The sequence below is a fragment of the Callithrix jacchus genome, chromosome 1 (assembly GCF_049354715.1).
Source record: "Callithrix jacchus isolate 240 chromosome 1, calJac240_pri, whole genome shotgun sequence".
Classification (NCBI taxonomy): Eukaryota; Metazoa; Chordata; class Mammalia; order Primates; family Cebidae; genus Callithrix; species Callithrix jacchus.
This window is the reverse complement of record NC_133502.1, coordinates 80,319,253-80,338,672: the sequence shown is the minus strand read 5'-3', so window position 1 is coordinate 80,338,672 and position 19,420 is coordinate 80,319,253. Positions and strand designations below refer to the sequence as shown.

Here is a 19,420-nt window from a genome sequence, read left to right as displayed (position 1 = left end):
AAAGTAAGAACAGTTCAAGTGTCCATCAAACATGAATGGATAAAATTAAATACTGTAGACACATGGAATGAAATATTTAGCAATATGAAGGACTGAAGCACTCATACATGCTACAACATAAATTAATGTAAAACATTATGCTAGTTGAAATATGCCAGACATAAAAATTACAAATTGTACGATTCCACTAATATGAAATGTCCAGAGAAGGCAAACCCAGAGACAGCAAATAGATTTGTGGATGCCGGGAAGTGGTCAGGTATCAAGGGGAAAATGGTGTCTGAATGCTAATGAATACTGGGTTTCTTTCTGGGATGATGAAAATGTTCTAAAACTGTGGTGATGGTTGTACAATTCTATAAATATGCCTAAAAACCAGTGACTTGTATGGAAAGAAAAAAATGTTTCTTATGAAGATCTACCAAAACAGTTGAACATAACAGAAAAAGGACTCCGAAACCAGAAATATAAATTTCATCCCTCAAAGGTAACCTTTGTGCAAGCAATTTCAGAGTACCATGAGGTTAACTATCAACCAAGCAGATGAATCAGTTAAACAGAACATTTCATGCTTCAGTCATGCTACTGAGGATTACTGATGCAGCAGGGATGGTGATGGCACAGTAGACGGGAAAATGAGATCTCATGAGAACAATAGTTTGAAGCAAATACTATGGAATGTTTAGTTTTGCCATTATATTTAGCTACATTAATCTCATTTTAAGTGACTGAAGTAATTTATTTAAAATGTTTTCAGTGGCGCACTGAAGTGAGACCTGTAATCCCAGCACTTCAGGAGGCCGAGGTGGGAGGACTGCTTGAGCTCAGGAGTTAGAGACTGGCCAGGGTAATATGGTAAAACCCCATCTGTACAAAAGCCTGTACTACTATGCCTAATCACAGCTATTTAGGAGATTGAGGTGGGAGGAGTGCCTGAGCCCAGGAGATGGAGGTTGTAGTGAGCCAAGATCACACCACTGCACTCCAGCCTGGGTGACAGAATGAGACCCTGTCTTTAAAAAAAAAAAAAAAAATTCTATTTTATGCATAACCACAGGCACTAATTTCAGAATTTACAATCTAACTTTTAGTTTCTAATATTTCTCTGAAATTCTCAAGCAACTGAAAACCAAATACAGAAATTAATATTTTCTATAATAATGATTTTAAATATTACCTTTGAAAAGAATAAACAATGAAATAAAAAAATATTTGTTTTCTATCATCATAAAGAAGATGAGGTAAAAAGAAAAACAGAAAAAAGAAGATGAGGTAAAATTTTATTCGTTTTTTAAAAACAATGGAATAAAGATGTTTAGGAAGACAACTGACACCATAATTTAAACTTTGACCCCAAAACTCCACTTCTGGTATCTACCCAATATCCATAAAGTGATATATGCATATATGTACATAACTTTCGTTTGTAATCAGAAACCTAAATTTCAAACAACAGGAGAGTAATTCTATAAATTATGAAGCAGTCAGGAAGTGAGACTCCAGGAGAGATGGATTGGAAAGAGGCTTACTATGCTAGTGCCTTGACTATTTATAACCAATGCGAGGGCCCTTGTCACTTGTATAATTCGGAGGAACAAAGTTTCTTTGGTAGTTATCAAAAAGTACTTCAGAAGGCCAGGCGAAGTGGGGCTCATGCCTGTAATCCCAGCACTTTGGTGGGCAGACCACTTGAGGTCAGTTTATGACCAGCCTGGCCAAATGGTGAAACCCCACCTCTATTAAAAATACGAAAGTTAGCTGGGCGGCAGTGCCTGTAGTCCCAGATACTTGGGAGGCTGAGGCAGGAGGATCGCTTGACCCTAGGAGGTGGGGGTTGTGGTAATGCACCACTGCACTCCAGGCTGGTTGACAGAGTGAGAGACTCTGTCTCAAAAAAGAAAAGAAAAGTACTTCAGGGAAAAGATGTGAATGAAGATGATAGGTGATAGGTAAAAAAATTCATTGATCCTGAAACATTTTTAAAAGAATTACATCAAATTTATGTTGATTCCAAGAACAGTGTAAAATATCACATATTGTTAAATTTTTTATGAATATACTAATAAAAATAAATTATACAGTCAATGTGTACTTTATCGAAGATTACTCATCAAAATAATGTGCTCAAGGGAAGTCTATTTGTACCCCAAACAGACAAGTCATCCATTTTACCTCAATGACATACTTCTCCAAATACTTGATATCTTTAAGAACTTCTGGATCTTGATGGATAACCACAACTTCTTTCGAAGGATACTAGGAAGAGAAGGGAGGGGAAAAGTCACTCAACAGCCAGTCCTGTAAACGGCAAAAATATGAATATTAAATGTTTATTTGAACCTCAAGCTCTAGACTAGTCAGGCTGGACTAGTACTAAGTCATTCACACTCTCACTGCAGAAAAGAAAAAAGGCCATTTCTGGAAGCTCTCTATATTAAGAAAACATTCCAAAGACTTAAATGTTTAGGTCGGTGCCATGTAAAATAGAAGTAAAATTTCAAACCTTTATGGGAATAGTTTTGCGGTCTCTGATCACTCGTCCAAGTTCAATCACAGACTGCATCCGAGATATTGCACTCTCTATTTTCTGATCAATCAATTCTTCTCTGAGTGGTAGAGGTAGGAATATGAAAAAGATTAGATTTAAAAGGAAAATTCAAGACCTCAGGCATGCTTACTCGAGGAAGAGGGTTAGGCTACAGAAGTGTGGCCAGGCCCTCCTGATGAGGCACCGGGGGAAGGGCAGCACAGTGCCCACCTGGGGGACAGAGAAGGAGGCAGCAGCCTGAGCCTGCCTCAGCACCCGGCACCTCCCCAAGGGGCCCCCATGGGGCATGCCCACACCCCACATGCTGCAGCTCTACAACAGGGTTCCATACCAATCATCCCTGCTACCATGTACCAATGTGGGCCCCACCATGCAGCCTGAGGAGGGGTTCATGTCAGCTGGGGGCTAGGGTGGGAGGCAGGGCACAGAGGGAGCTAGAACAGAAAAATGCCTCCTGTTTCCCACATGCTTGAGCAACTCTCCCTCCTTGGCACAGGTGAGACATTACTATTTGATTCCTACCGAACACGGGGCAGCATGAGGTAGTGGATGCTGAGTGTGTCCTTGTCTTGAACAGAAACAGGGTCAATCAGCACCTTTAGATTCTGGTACATCAATTCAGTGAGAAAAGGCGTGTAGGGAGCCTTTATGAAGACACAGGACATCGTGTCAGTCACATGCAGTCATCAACAACTGACCTCATTTATACTGAGAAACAACTAAACATGTTAGCAACACAGTAATATGCACTGAAATGGGCATGAGGTTACAAAACATGCCCTATGAATGAGAAATGGCCTCACAGCCCTGAAGCATCACTGTAGGACTGTAGCCAGGAAAACCCAAAGCATTTCCAGAATTCTGAAGGATGTCTAAAATAGAAACAGGAGCACCTAATGATTTATCAGCCAAGTCAATATGCACAGAGGACTGACTGTACCAAACCGCAGAAACCTCATCTGTAAACTGGGGAAAACAGCCCCTGCTTCATGGGATGAAGGTGATGAGATCAGGTATGGAGAGGATCAGGCACAGGACCTTGTACAAAACAGATTTTCCTTCAGTTAAGGAATAAATAGGAGCCTTATAATATATGGAGTAGCAGAAACAGTATAAAAAGCAAGTTGGAGCCTTTCTACTTTTTATTTTTTTATTTTTTTATTTTTTATTTTTGGCTACAGAAGTAATATTTTTACCAGGATGAACTGTGTTGAACAATTTCTTCAATGCATTAGTCATGCTTTAGCTTTAGACATGCAAGTTTTTCCCTTTACCCATTTTAATGCACATGGCTTTCTAATTTGATCAAAGATAGGAGAATATTATCATTTCTGAATGCCAGAGTTATGTATGCACTCACATAATATAAAAGTCAATCAAGTATCACTTATAGAAAATAACTGTATTTAGTAAATAGGTGGACCTATTTTTTTTTTTTGCATTTGTCAAAAGTCAGTTGAACATATTTGTGTGGGTGTATTTCTTGACTATTCTCTTCCATTGATCCACATGTCTGTTCTCTCAATTATACCATGCTGTTTTAATCACTGTAGCTTTATAGTATGACAAAATTGAGTAGAGTAAATCCTCCAAATTCATCCTTGTCCAAAATTGTTTTAGGCATTCTAGTTCTTTTACATTTTCTTTTTTTCTTTCTTTTTTTTTTTTTTGAGGGAAAAAGAGAAGAAGAAGGGGAAAAAAAGAAAAAGAGGGGAATATTACTTCATTCCTAAAATGGGTTTCAATAATGGCTGATCAATATTTTGAGTGTTTAAAGTGGTTAATGCATATTTTATGTGTTTAAAATGGAGACCTCTATTGTGTTTATTTGTTCTGGCTCTGAGTTCAAGTCCTGGATATCGTTATCAATTTGTTGTCTCGTTGAATCTAAATCTCATCATGTGTCTTATGTATCTGGGTGTTAAGATCTCTTATTTTTGCATTAATCCTTTTACCCTTGCATCCTTGTAGCTTTGAAATCTATTTTATTAAGTGTGAGAATTGCAACTCCTGCTTTTTATTTATTTATTTTTGCTCTCCATTTGGTTGGTGAGTTTTTTTCCATCCCCTTGTTTTGAGTCTTTGTATATCTTTAGATATATCGTTAGATTTTGTGGATAATGTATATTTTGTGTGTTTAAAATGGAGAGCTCTATTGAGTTTATTTGTTCTGGATCTTAGTTCCAGTCCCGGATATCATTATCAATTTTCTGTCTCGTTGAATCTAAATCTCATTATGGGTCTTATGTATCTGGGTGTTAAGATCTCTTATTATTACATTAATCCTTTTATCCTTGTAGCTTTGAAATCTATTTTGTCAAATGTGAAAATTGCAACTCCTTCTTTTTATTTATTTATTTTTGCTCTCCATTTGGTTGGTACGTTTTTTTTTCCAACCCTTTATTTTGAGTCTATGTATATCGTTGGATATACTGTTAGATTTTGTCTGTATCTTTTGATTGGGAGATTTGGTCGATTTAAATTTAGGGTTGCTGCCATTTGATATTAACTGGCTATTTTGTCCTTTTGTTGATAAAAATTCTTCTTTATGTTAATGCTCTTTACTTTTTGGTGTATTTTTAGAAAGGGTCATACTGGTTGTTCCTTTCTGTGTATAATGCTTCTTTTAGAAGTTCTTGTAAAGCAGGCCTGGTGGTAATAAAATCTCTGAGTACTTGCTTGTTCCTAAAAAATTTTATTTTTCCTTCAAATGTAAAGCTTAAATTGGCAGGATATGAAATTCTGGGCTGAAAGTTCTGTTGATTAAGTATATTGAATATTGGCCCCCACTCTCTTCTAGCTTGTAGGGTTTCCATTGAGAGATCTGCTGTAAGCCTAATAGGCTTCCCTTTATGGGTAACTTGATCTTTCTCTCTGGCTGCCCTTAATATTTTCTCCTTCGTTTCGATCTTGGTGAATCTAACGATTATGTGCCTTGGGGTTGGTCTTCTTGAGGAATATCTTTGTGGTGTTCTCTGTATTGCCTGGGGTTGAATAGTGTCCTGCTTTGCTAAATTAGGAAAATTTTCCTGGATAATGTCCTGGAGAGTATTTTCCAGCTTGACTTCATTCTCTCCGTCACATTCAGGTACACCAATCAAGCGTATATTAGGTCTTTTCACATAGTCCCATATTGCTTGGAGACTTTGCTCATTCCTTTTTATCCTTTTTTCTCTATTCTTGTCTTGTTGTTTTGTTTCATTAAGTTGGTCTTCGACCTCTGATACCCTTTCTTCTGCTTGATCCATTCGGCTGTTTAAGCTTGTACATATTTCACTAAGTTCTCGTGTTATATTTTTCAACTCCATAAGTTCATTTGTTTTTCCTCTCTATATTGTCTATTCTTTTCAACATTTCATCTAACCTTTTTTCCAAGTTCTTAGTTTCTTTACATTGGGTTAGAACAAGTTCCTTTAACTCCCAGAAGTTTCTTATCATCCACCTTTTAAAGCCTACTTCAGATAATGGAACACAGTCCTTTTCCATCAGGGCTTGTTCCGTTACTGATGAGTCCTTTTCCATCAGGGCTTGTTCCGTTGCTGATGGGTTCTGATTTTGAGTATACTCGGCCTTCTTAGGCTGTTTTTTTCCCTTCATTGTAGATGAACCACCTTTCTAATTAGTTTTCTGAGTCGACGTCCGACTTACTGATTCCCAGTGTTGGGATCCGAGCAACCCACTGTGGCAGCCTAAATAGCAGCGGTAAGACTGATGGTGCTCTTCTGCCCGGGAATCTCTGGTCTGGCTTCCCTCTTGAGTCCGCAACGAGCGGCTCTGACTTCCCGGAGCTCCAAACTCCGGTCAGTAGGGGAAGCAGTCCCATTGGCTCTGCATGAAGAGCTGCTGCGCCGAGACACCAGCAAAACGGCTGCGGCGGCCACAAGAGTCGCGCTGGCGACCCGTGGGGCTCCTCCACTGGGAATCGGCTGATTGGTGAGTGACGAAATTTTGTCTAAAAGTGTGGCGTCGTCTTGTTCTCTGGGCTTTCACTGGGAGCTACAATCCTGAGCTGTTAGTGGTCGGCCATCTTGGATCGATCTCGAGCCTTTCTACTTTATTATTATTTAACTAATATTTGAACTGATAGGAACATATATCAATTACTTGCATGTTTTCCTCTCAATGCTAAGTCAAAGTATGTTTTATGATATATTTTCTAGGACAGGTATTAGCTGAAGAACTTCCCCATTATTCACAGTTATGCCTATCCACATTAAGAGGAGGTGTGTCTTACTGTAGATCCTCCTTCTCGAGCCAAGGGCCCTGACATACACTATACTACCAGAGATTGGAAGAAAAAAATCCAGTATTTCTTAGTCCTTACTTAACATGTATAAGCTAATAAGATTTCTGAAAAGAAACTATAGCTATAAGCTGTTATAAAACGTCTAGTCCTGTTTTTGGTGGAATAACAGACAATAGATATAAAAGGAGGACGCTGCAGCAAGTGGGAACCGAACGCAGCACACAGGGCAAAGGGTACTAGAAAGAAGCCAGCCATCTTACCATAAGTCTGCAAAGAGAAAGCAGAACACTAAACAAGGTTTCTAGGGCCGTGACACAATCTTCCACCCCATTTTCACCCTAATGATTAAAAAGGAAACATGAACTTTAAACATAAAACTCTAAACTGCTAAAACACTTTAAAATAAGTGTTTATCATTAAAAAAATAAGTTGATTAAAAAGAGGCAACCCTCAAAGAGCATGCAGTACACAGACAGGGCACAAGGCAGAGTAGGAAGAAAGGGCCATGACCACAGGCTGTCTAGGGTGGCCCTGCAAGGCAGTGCAGGAAGCTTGGCCAGGATGTGCAGCTGCTGTCCCTCTACCCCCACCTGAGGCGAGCTGATAGGAAAGTAAAGCCTAACTGTAGGACCAAAAGGCTGAGGGCAGAATGGATCTACCCACAACAGACAGAAACAGCTGCTAACTGAAAACTTTAAGTGCCTTATGTTAAAAAAGCATATACTGTGTATTAAAAAAAAACTAATTCATTGTAGGAAAAATGAAGATAATGAAAAAATGTCAACCATGAATAACTTATCCAGAGATAACTACTGTACACATCTTAGCATATGTCCCGAATATGTGTGTGTGAGATACACCTGCACAAAAACGAAATTATAGTTGTGTTGCAGGGTTTTATTATTAATGTATTTTAAGCCATGACTGGCTGTGTGTGGTGGCTCAGGCCTGTAACACCAGTGTTTTGAGACGCTGAGGTAGGTGGATCACATAAAGTCAGGAGTTCAAGGCCAGCCTAGCCAACATGGTGAAATTTGTTTCTACTAAAAATACAAAAATTATCTGGGTGTGGTGGCACACACTTGTAATCTCAGCTCCTCAGGGGACTGAGGCAGGAGAATCACTTGAACCCGAGAGGTAGAGGTTGCAGTGAGTCAAGATCCTGCCATTGCACTCCAGCCTGGGTGACAAGAGTGAAACTCTGTCTGAAAAAAAAAAAAAGAGACATGACTAATGGGTGGTGGGAGCCTTTACTGGGCCTAAGGTAAAGAGACTTCGCTCTCCCTGTTATACATCATTGTTATTTATGTACCTTGCTTCAGTCCTGAGACCAGTCCTATGTTCTGTTCATCCTAAACCCCCAACAGCTACATAGTTCAGTCCACAGCCAAATAACCAACTCTCTTGTGGTAAAGGGAAGGAGATATCCCTCTCAATATTAAAGCCATACCTGCCAATATTTTAATAAAATATTTGCATGACTTTATTTCGAATGTTAAGAGGTCTGCTCAGTTTAGTCTGGTTTGTGCCCTGACATTCTCCCTCCAATATATTATATGTATGTAATTGTTGTGGAAAAAAAAATGCAAAATGACTTTTAGAACTTAGAGATCCCTATGCCTCAAATGACAAAGATAGTTAAAATGCAATGTAAAAGGAGAAGAAAAACATGGCTTCAAATACTGAGAGCATCTGAAAATGTTCCTTTCCCTTTGGGCTATTCTCAAATTTCTTCTACTCTCAAACTTCATGTGCTTTTTGCTTTTCTCAACAGCAGTCTGCACTTACCTTGAATCTTCTGTGGTTCATTTGAACATACCAATTGGTGAGAGTATCTACAAACTTGACAAGGCGAGGCACCACAGTGTAAAGCCTATAAGCTAAAAGTAAGACAAGTCAATCAGGCAGCAAGTGAGTACCAGGCACCTGGGGTGGGGAGAGGGCTGATACAACAAAGAATGGGCCGGGCCGCCTCTTCTATCCAAGGGCCTCCACTTACTAAGAACCGAAATGAAGCAATCATGTAACGACCATTTGCTGAGGATGTGCTACAGGCAGTCAAGGCATTTTGAAGTGCACACAAAAAACCATCCTAAGCCACGTGAGAATTCTCACTGGTCAGTGAAAAAAGCCAAAAACTCCAACATGTGTGGATCAAAATCCAAGGCTGCCCAATACACAAGTATAGGAAATACCATTTACAGGGAGCTGTGCAATTTGACAGCATAAAAAATGCCCAACTCCTTTCTATTGCGGTACGTGGTACTGCAACTAAAAGACATACACGGCCGGGCGCGGTGGCTCACGCCTGTAATCCCAGCACTTTGGGAGGCCGAGGCGGGTGGATCATGAGGTCAGGAGCTCGAGACCATCCTGGTCAACATGGTGAGACCCTGTCTCTACTAAAAATACAAAAAATTAGCTGGGCACGGTGGTGCGTGCCTGTAATCCCAGCTACTCAGGAGGCTGAGGCAGGAGAATTGCCTGAACCCAGGAGGTGGAGGTTGCGGTCAGCCGAGATCACGCCATTGCACTCCAGCCTGGGTCACAAGAGCGAAACTCCGTCTCAAAAAAAAAAAAAAAATACAAAAAGCTCAAATCAGATGCTAAAAGGCACAGCATAGGCCAGTGATTCTCAAACAAAAGCCATTTGCCCTGCGAGGAACATGTGTCAATGTTTTAAGAAACAGTTTGCTTGCCACAACTTGGTGGGTAGCATGGTGCTACTGCAATCTAATGGGTAGACCCCAGAGATGGTGCTCAATATCTTATAATGCACAGCATAGCCCCACCACAGAGGATGACCTGGCCCAAACTGCCATAGTGCTGCCGTTGAGAAACTGGCATAGGATATGAATAAAATATAACTTGCTTTCTAAGCATTAAAACAGTCAAGTGAAAACAGCAAAAGAGGTAGTGAAAGTCTTGAGGAATTAGGAGGATTTGAAGGGTTCCCTGAAAAACTCAGAGGTCAGGCAGGAAAGAAAGGGTGTTTAGCCAGTCGTGTCTGAGGCAAGGCTTATTTTAAGGATTCTCACTCACCTCCCCTTTAAATTAATACTCTGTTGCATAAAAACAAACACCAAAAAACCAACACTTAGAAACAAACACAATTTATGATCATGAAAAGAATCCAGGGAGTTTTAATGAGGCCTCTGGTCTAAGCTAAAGAGATGAGAAGTTGCAATGGGCAGAGCTGCTCTCTGCTGCTGTTCACAAAGACCAGAACTCAGGTGCCAGTGGGCTGAGCCCCAGGCCAGAGTCGTTAGCTGGTCACACTTTCCTCGACAGGTGATTTCAGTGACTGAGGTCTGTCTAAATGATTTCTAGGGTTCACGCCACTTTTTACCTTCCAGGAAGCTCAGGTTTTCTATATTCTGGTTTCAACTCTGAGGGAATAATAAACTCCACATGCAATGAATCAACTTACAACGCACAGGGGCAGCAGCAGCCACTACCCAGGCCACTGTGACCCTGTGAGCCAGGTCCTCTCACACCCACAGTGCTGCTGAGGGAGTGGAGGGCTTGAAGCTGACAGGCTGGCAGAGCTGGGACTTAAATATGACCCACACGACGTGGCTGCTGATCTCTAGTTTCCAGGCAGATGAAGCTCCAGTCGGGGTGCCCACTCTCCAGACCCAGCTTCACCAGTTTGTGGCAGCTGCTCCCAGCAACAATCCCCACATTTCCCACCCACTCGTATCACTCAGGACGGAAAAGCAGACACAGCTGTGAGCAGTCTGGGCAGAATGTGCTGGACTCCTAGTGTTGCCCTCCTCAGGGCAGGAATCGGCCTCACACTCATTTCCATCTTCATCCATGTCCATCTGAGCAACAGCTGGACTGTCATGATCCTTCTACATGTTTAACAAGGTGGACAAATCCTTTAGGGTGACTGATTAACAATCTTTTTGTGCTACGTGGGGCAGTACTGCCTTTTCCAGGGAGTGGCATGTGCCAGTATATAGGCTAATGGTGAACCCCAGGTCTGTGGCAGCCGCTGCTCTGCCCAACAGCAGCGGATCTGCAGGGTCCTGTGAGGATGGATTTGCCTTGCCCTCTTTCGTCCTCACTGTGACCCAGGGCCTCTGCCTGCCTACTTTAACTGATTGCCTGAGGAGTCCCAGATGTCTCACCTGGACCTATGGTTGTAACTATCTGAAACCCTGAGGAACTCAACATAATGTAGTTTTCAATCTCTGTAAAATTACCTAACAAACTGACTGTTGTTAGTTAATAGAAATATAGCAAAATGTCCATTTTATTATTGCTCTTCTGACTTTTCTAATTTTTCTGGAAAAGATGGGGACTATTTGGTAATAAAAATAGACCTAAAAATAAGTTATAAATGTAATAATAACAAGAATTATTTATTGAATACCTATTATCTGCAAGCTACTTTATGTAAATCATCTCTACTTAAGCCTTACAAACAGTACTGGGCATTTTCCAGATAAAGACACCGAAGGTCAAGATAGAATGAATGAGTAGCATCTGATGGCACAATGGGGTGATTAGTCAACATTTAAAAACAACTAAAAGGGTATAATTGGGATGTTTGCAACACAAAAATACAATAAATGCTTGAGGTGTTGGATACCACATTTACCCTGATGTGATTATTACACATTGTATGCCTGTCTAAAAATATCTCATACACCCCATAAATATATATATATATGTACCCATAAAAATAAAAAAGAAAAAGAAAGAAACTGATGATCAGACTTCAGGCAACTCTCTGGATTGGGAACAAGTGGTAGAGCTGGGCTTTGAACCTACAGCTGTCAAGCTCCAAAGCTCTTCTGTGGAGGGTTGAGCTCGCCAAGACACCCCCTAAAGACAGAATTCCCCAGGACTGCTTCTTCTTCTCTTTCTTTTTTTTTTTTTTTTTTTTTTTTTAATGATGGAGTTTCACTCTTGTCACCCAGGCAGTGGTGCAGTCTCAACTCACTGCAGCCTCTGCCTCCCAGGTTCAAGCAATTCTCCTGCCTCAGCCTCCTGAGTAGCTGGGATTACACGTGCCCACCTCCATGGCAAGCTATTTTTTTCTTCCATATATTTTTAGTAGAAACAGGGTTTCACCAATGTTTGCCAGGCTAGTCTTCAACTCCTAACCTCAGATGATCTACCTGCATCGGCCTCCCAAAATGCTGGGGGTTACAGGTGTGAGCCACCAAGCCAGGTCAGAATTCCCCAGGGCCTTGAAACAAAGACATCCCCAAAATTAACAAGGCTTAACAAAACTACATTTGAGAGGTGAAAGGAAGTAATTATTTTATTTTCTGTATCTCTCACTATTTCCACTATGTTTATAGACAGATACACACTAAAAGGGCAGTTACAAAGAGAGTAGTTCTGGGAGGACAGACCAAGAGAGACTCACCTGCCATTTCAGTCTAAAGAAGTCAATGAGAGACTGCATAAAGGACAGGATCCACTGGTCTGTAATGTTGGGGCTTTTTCTAACTGTGTTCTCATTGTAGAGAAATTCTATTTCTTCTTCCTAGGAATGAACAATTAATGAAACACTTGCACACTGGGGGAAGCTACTACAGGGAAATAAACTCTTTAAATCACTTAAACAAAACCAAAAATAAAAATCCCAAAGCCCACTGGCAATATGAATTTCTGATTTTCAGCAGTATTTTTAAGATAAACACCAATGTGGGACATTAAGTCCTTTCTGTATTAATTATGTTTTTGAGTGAACTGAAAAGAGTTTAGAAAAACATTACTTCTCTGCACCGAAGAGTAATTATGAATTGAGAGATATTTTAAAACCTTGTCAGAAAGTGTAGGGTTTAGTTACTTTAAACCTCAGGAAGGAAGGACAGTAAAACTGTCTAGGACTGAATGATTGTCTGCAAACTGAAAATGAGTACTGGGAAGTAATTGCCATGTTAAAGCTGCTCATTTTACCCAGAATGTTCTATCTCACTCTTTTTGCTTTGCAAAATCATCCTTGATCTTAAGTCCCTGCTCCACACACAGAACTCATGTCCTGCTTTGTTTCTCTGGCAGCACCACAACCAGGCTGGCAGGGCAGTGATAATGTGACTCTTCCTCTAGGTTTAAGCCTTTGATTGTGGCGTCTGCGTCTTGCTGGTATGCTCAGATGGCCCCTCGCTGTGGAGAGCTTTGACCCAGCCTGCATTTTTGGGTCCAACTCTAGTGGAGGCCTGCAGCGTGCACCTGCCCAAAAACTGTTGGCCCTATTAGGCACAGAACCATATGCAGGGAAGGTAGCAGGGTTGCAGAGAGGAAGAATGCTGGGAGCCTGGGGAGGACAACTACCTTTCTCAATTCCTGCGGAAAGTCTACTCTGAGAGCCTCAGATGAACATGATGTGTCCTCATCAGCAGGACAACCAGAGCCCAAGGGGAGCAGAAGAGTGGGATGACAAGAGTTCATTTCTTCAACCAGCTTTTTGAACTGCTCAAGCAGGAATAACATCTCATGTTCATTCAACAGTAACTTACAAGCAATTTTACTTGTAAGCTGCTGGAGATAAGATGTGCAATACTGGATCCCTGACCCCCAATCAGGTCTTGAAAGTCCACACAAGAAGATGTGCAATGAAGGTGATGGACCCTGACAGTGGTCAGTTGTGGGGCATGGAAGGTGGCCCCAGAGCAAGGGCTTCTCAGGTGAGAGAGTAACTCCTGGGTGTGGAGGTAACTGCCCTTGAAGTACACTTTCACATATATCACAATTGTTATTTGTCATCCTAACAACCCACTGAAAACTCCATGAAGAATTACTATCAATCACTCTTAGATTAGCCCAAATACCACCCCACTGAGGGGCACTCTCTGACCACCCACCTCAAGCACCCACCTATAGCTAGCTTCTGTGACTCTGTCTTCACTGGGTGTTCTCTCTAAAAGTAGCTGACTCTTTACTATCTCTCCCAATTCCCATTCCACTGGTTCCATAAGGGGGAGGGATGTCTCACTCAACATGGCATTTCTGGTACCAAGAACTGGCTGACTAGGCTGGGCGCAGTGGCTCATGCCTGTAATCCCAGCACTTTGGGAGGTCAAGATGGGTGGATCACCTGAGGTCAGGAGTTTGAGACCAGCCTGGCCAACATGGTGAAACCCCCATCTCCAATAAAAATAGAAAAAAATTAGCTGGGCATGGTGGTGGGCTCCTGTAATCCCAGCTACTGGGGAGGCTGTGGCAGAAGAACTGCTCAAACCCAGGAGGCAGAGGTTGAAGTGAGCCAAGATTGCACTTTTGCACTCCAGTCTGGGTGACAAGACTGAGACTCCGCCCCTCCCCTCCACCCCCCAAAACAAGAACTGGCTGACTAAACAACTATATAACACAACCCTTCTGCAGGTGAGGCCCCCATGGTCCCGGCACAGCCCAGACCCCAGATACCTTCCCCACCTGCGCGTATGGCCTCCCAATGACTCTAAGTTACCAGCAACAGGCAGCAGAGAACAGCAGCCCTACAGTCACACACACAGCTCCACCACACAGCTTGGTGAAGGGAGCGCTGTGGAGACATGGCAGGCACATGTACAGCCCCCTGCAGCCCATACCTTCTGAAGCCTCACAATGTTCTGGATGAAGAAGCGGTAGGCATTGTACCATGGGAGCAGTACGTCCTTAAGGACGTCCCGCACACCCTCCTATTTAAAGCGGAGGTTTTCTGCTCTCACCACAGGGGAGTTAATCAGATATAATCTGGAAGAGGGAGAAAAATTAGACAAAAAAGATGCTTAGATAGTAAACCAATTATTACTACTTGACATATTGAGAGAACAAGATGAAAATCAGCCTACTTTCTATGAAAGGGGGAAACTATGAATACTCTTTGAGTGGTCAATTCAAAACTCACAAAACTCACTCTCGCTTTGTGTAAGAGACCTAGCAAATTATAAATAGCATATATCATCTGATAACAAAATATGGCACCAAAACGCATCTTATGCCAGTTTCACTGCAGGACCAATGTGGTACACTAGTACCAAGAGTAAGGCTGGCCTGGTCCTTGTCAAGAGCCACTGTCTCCTTCCCATGGACACGACCTGCACATCTGCTGCTTGCAGAGGAACTCATAAGGAGCAGCCTTCACAGAACAGAGTCTTGACATTTGGTGGGCAGAGGTCAGGGATGCTGCTAAACATCCTACAAAAAATTACTACCACAAAAATTACCCAGCCCAAATGACCAGCCGTGCCAAGGGTGAGTCTAAGAGACAGCGGAGAGTTGGGGGAAAGCCCCACACTAATGGCTCCTGGGCAACACAGGTACTGTATGAAGGTACTGTGTCACAGGCCTGGTCATTGGTCTCATGTCCAGGACAAAAAGATGCTGATCAAGATCTCTAGGTCCCTTTCAACTTGAACGTTGTATGATTTTGTGATTCCAACTACCTCAAGCAGTGGCTCAAATTTCCCCAAAAGCTTTTCAATATTAGTTTTTTATTAGCTCTAGCATAGATGTATCTCACATGGCTCTCTAAGTACAAAATTAAAATAAATGATGAAAGAGAATTCGAATACCAACAAGACAGGGAACCTAGAAAGGAAGTAATGCAGAGGCAATCCGCATCTAGCCTGGGGAGGACTTGGACAGCTCAACAACACCCAACAGAGGTGCTCTTCCCCAAACAGACCTCTGGGTTTAAAAATGCCTTTATTATCTAGAAAACTATTTGGGGAGTTGAAGATCAACAAGTATACCAACATAACACCCAAATTATAACATATGTGTTGTTAAAAACCTAACTATAAACCAAATCTAAGAATTCTGACTAATAGTATAGGAGAAGCTTACATAAAAAACAATAAATACACACAAGGCAAAGTACCGGTTTGTACCTGAGTGCATCAGCACCATACTTCTGGATAATGGAAACTGGATCTGGATAATTCTTTTTCCGTTTGCTCATTTTTTGGCCATCACTTGTAAAACAAAAGAGAGATGACAATTAAGTAAGTCAATATCACAGACGATCTTGATACAAGGATACAAAGCATTTGCAAATAGGAATACAAAAGAGGAAATGGGAAGGAGTAACTTAGAAGTTAGTGTTAATAGGCCAGTCACAGTGCCTCACATATATTAATCCTAGCACTTTGGGAGGGCAAGATAGGTGGATCACCTAAGGTCAGGAGTTCAAGACGAGCCTGGCCAACACCATGAAACCCCGTCTCTTACTAAAAATACGAAAATTAGCCAGGTGTGGTGGTACACACCTGTGATCCCCACTACTGGGGAGGTTAAGGCAGGAGAATTGCCTGAGCCTGGGAGGCAGAAGTTGCAGTGAGCTGAGATTACACCACTACACTCTAGTCTGGGCAGCAGAGCAAGACTCCATCTCAAACAAGAAACGGAAAGTGTTAAGATACATCAGTAAGATATTTTAATATTTGTAAACTTCTTCTTGAATAGCATAGTAAGTCCATGAGGAAGTTTCAGGGTAGACTGAAACAGGAAGCCATGTCAGAATATGTCCCAGAGAAATGAAAATTTACATTATCATAAAAACCTTTAAAACAATTGTTCACAGCAGCTTTATTCACAATTGGCAAACATTAGAAGCAACCCAGATGTCCTTCAAGAGGTTGATGGTCAAACAAACCATGGTATACCCATAATACAGAATGCTACTTATCCATAGAAAGGAATGAACTATTGGTATGTGCAGCCATCTGAAATCTCAATGGAATTATGTGGATTGAAAAAAAGTCAGCTGGGTGCTGTGGCTCAAGCCTGTAATCCCAGCACTTTGGGAGGCTGAGGCAGGTGGATAACCTGAGCTCAGGAGCTCAAAACCAGCCTGACCAACATGGTAAAACCCTTTCTCTACCAAAAATACAAAATATGAGCTTGGAGGCGCATGCCTGTGGTCCCCGCTTCTCAGGAGGCTGAGATGGGAGAATCGCTTGAGCCTAGGAGGTGGAGGTTGCGGTGAGGCGAGATTGAGCCACTGCACTCCAGCCTGGGTGACACAGTGAGACTTCGTCTCAAAAAAAATAGAAAAAAAAAAAAGCCAATGCCCCCAAATTAGTTACTGTATGATTCTATTTATATAACATCCCTGAAATGACGAAATTATAGAGATGGAGAAAAACCCAGTGGTTGCCACGGATTAGGGATGACAGTGGGAAGGTCAGTGGCGAATGAATGTAGTTATTAAAGGGAAATGCAGGAGGGAGCCTTTGGCATTGAAATCATCCAGTATCTTGACTGTGCTGGTGAATACAAAACCCTACACATGTGATAGTTGTGTATAAGTAAATGCATATAAGGAAATAAATATCTGTAAAACTAGGGAAATCTGAATAAGATTGGTGGACTGTATCAATATCCTGGTTGTGATATATACTGTGATTTTGCAAAATGTGACCACCGAGGGAAACTAGGCAAAGAATGTAAGGGCTCTCTATTATTTTTCACGATTGCATGCAAATCTACAATGATCTCAATACAATTTTCCTTTTTTTTTTTTGAGACAGAGTTTCACTCTTGTTACCCAGGCTGGAGTGCAATGGCGTGATCTTGGCTCACCGCCACCTCCACCTCCTGGATACAACCAGTTCTCCTGCCTCAGCCTCCCGAGTAGCTGGGATTACAGGCACGCACCACCATGCCCAGCTAATTTTTGTATTTTTAGCCGAGACGGGGTTTCACCATGTTGACCAGAATGGTCTGGATCTCTTTACCTCGTGATCCACCCACCTCCACCTCCCAAAGTGCTGGGATTATAGGCTTGAGCTACCAGGCCCGGCCCAGATTTTTTTTTAATCAAAATTATATTAGGTATCTTATCTGACCATGAATAAAACTAGACATTAATAAGAAGAGACACATTCAAAGCTCTGCAAATATATGGAAATTAAATAACATGCTCCTGAATGGCCAGTGGGTAAAGAACACAAAAGCAATATATGAGCATCAGTAGTGTTTCTATACACAACAAACTAGCTGAAAAAGAAATCAAGAAGGCAATCGCACGTACAATAACTGCAAAATAAATACCTAGGAATAAATTTAATGAAGAAGGCACAAAATCTCAAAGAGGTGCAAAAGGAAAATGAAAACTCAGGACCTCAATTCATGACGCCAAAAGAAAAAAATTCAGCTGAAAGCTGAGTCATGCAAGAAATTGCCTTTCCTTTTGCTCCTAACCAGACAGGTATAGATGAAAGGTTAAATATCTCCACGGGTGGCTGCCCTACATTTGCCTCAGTTTATGTAAAGTGAAGATTTACTGATGAATACATAACTGACTATTTGCCTACCAGCTCCTTTTCTCTTGCAACATGTAGATTAACATACCTTCCCTTTCTCCCCTCTAGCCCACTTTTTCCCTTTAAATACTTAAACCTTCAAAGGCCTCTGGAGAAAACACAGGCCACAAACTGTTTTTCTTTGATTCCATGTTTATTTTTTCCAGGCATGACCTCAACTTGGCAAAATAAACTTCTAAACTGATTGAGACCAGTTTCAGATACTTTTTGGTTTACCAAAGACAACTAAAAAACACAAATGAGGCTGGGTGTGGTGGCTAACGTCTGTAAGCCCAGCACTTCAGAAAGCTGAGACAGGTGGATCACAAGGTCAGGGGTTTGAGATCGCCTGGCCATCATGGTGAAACCCTGTCTCTACTAAAAATACAAAAATTAGCCAGGTGTGATAGCACGTGCCTGTAGTTCCAGCTACTTGGGAGGCTGAGGCAGGAGAATTGCTTGAACCCGGGAGGTAGAGATTGCAGTGAGCTTAGACTATGCCATTGCACTCCAGCCTGGGCAACAGAGCAAGACTCTGTCCCCCCAAAAACCCCCCAAAAACAAAAACACTGATGAGAGACATTGAAGTGGACTGTTTCATGAAAGAGGGGCTGTGCATGCAAAGAGTCCCCCAAATGCAGAAGGAGTTGAGGAACCAAAGAACGAGGAAGACTAATATAGTTTCTCAGCAGAGGGTGATTTATTGGGGAACTGACAGACAGGAGCATGGTCATGGATGGCCACAAAACAGGTAGATCTTCACGCTGTCAACCCCCAAACCCAGGACTTATATGCCATAGGGAAAGGGTATACAGTGCTTCAGAAGGAATGTGAAGGACATCGAAGTTACCCCTTCAGAAAAAGGCAAGAATGCTGTATGTATCATAGCCTAAGGGCAGGATTTATGGTATGTGTTTTTGATAACAACAGAGCTGTCATGGCCTAAGGGTAAGATTTACAGTAAGTACTTGCTCTTATACAAGGAACAGTAGATAAGGTAGAAATCTTAGAGGCACTGCTGGAACCATGGTTAATCAGAAGTCAACATGGCAGATTAGTGTAAAGTAGGTAGCCAGGCAGACATGAGCAGGGCAGGAGCAGCCCTGCTCTATCACGAATATTGGGTGACCATCATCAGGTGATAATGGCAGATGTTTTTCTGTAGGTAAGGAAACCCGCGCAGGGTCTTGCCTGGGTATGCCTGCAATGGATTGGAGGCCCATAGGCACTGAGGGAATGGGATAGCGCTACCAGGAATTCATGCCTTACGCAGGGGAGGAGACTGATCTCTTCAATTAGTGTGTAGTGGACTGGCATTCAATCTGCGAGGTGGGAGCCTGTTGGCAGGACCCTCTCTTTCTTTGCTAAGAGCTT

General features: G+C 41.9%; 1 pseudogene across 1 annotated transcript in view; it reads right to left on the bottom strand.

Annotated features, from left to right (window-relative positions):
- Positions 1-15,702, bottom strand: part of LOC100415644 (isoleucine--tRNA ligase, cytoplasmic-like) — a 46,064-nt pseudogene extending 30,362 nt beyond the window's left edge. Inside the window, exons 1-8 of the transcript XR_013524857.1 lie at positions 15,622-15,702; positions 14,348-14,437; positions 12,181-12,300; positions 8,583-8,674; positions 7,055-7,132; positions 3,071-3,192; positions 2,504-2,606; positions 2,173-2,256 (exon numbers count right to left, since the gene is read on the bottom strand). The product of XR_013524857.1 is annotated as an isoleucine--tRNA ligase, cytoplasmic-like (transcript). The remainder of the gene's footprint in view (positions 1-2,172; positions 2,257-2,503; positions 2,607-3,070; positions 3,193-7,054; positions 7,133-8,582; positions 8,675-12,180; positions 12,301-14,347; positions 14,438-15,621) is intronic.
- Between the last annotated feature and the right edge of the window lie 3,718 nt (positions 15,703-19,420).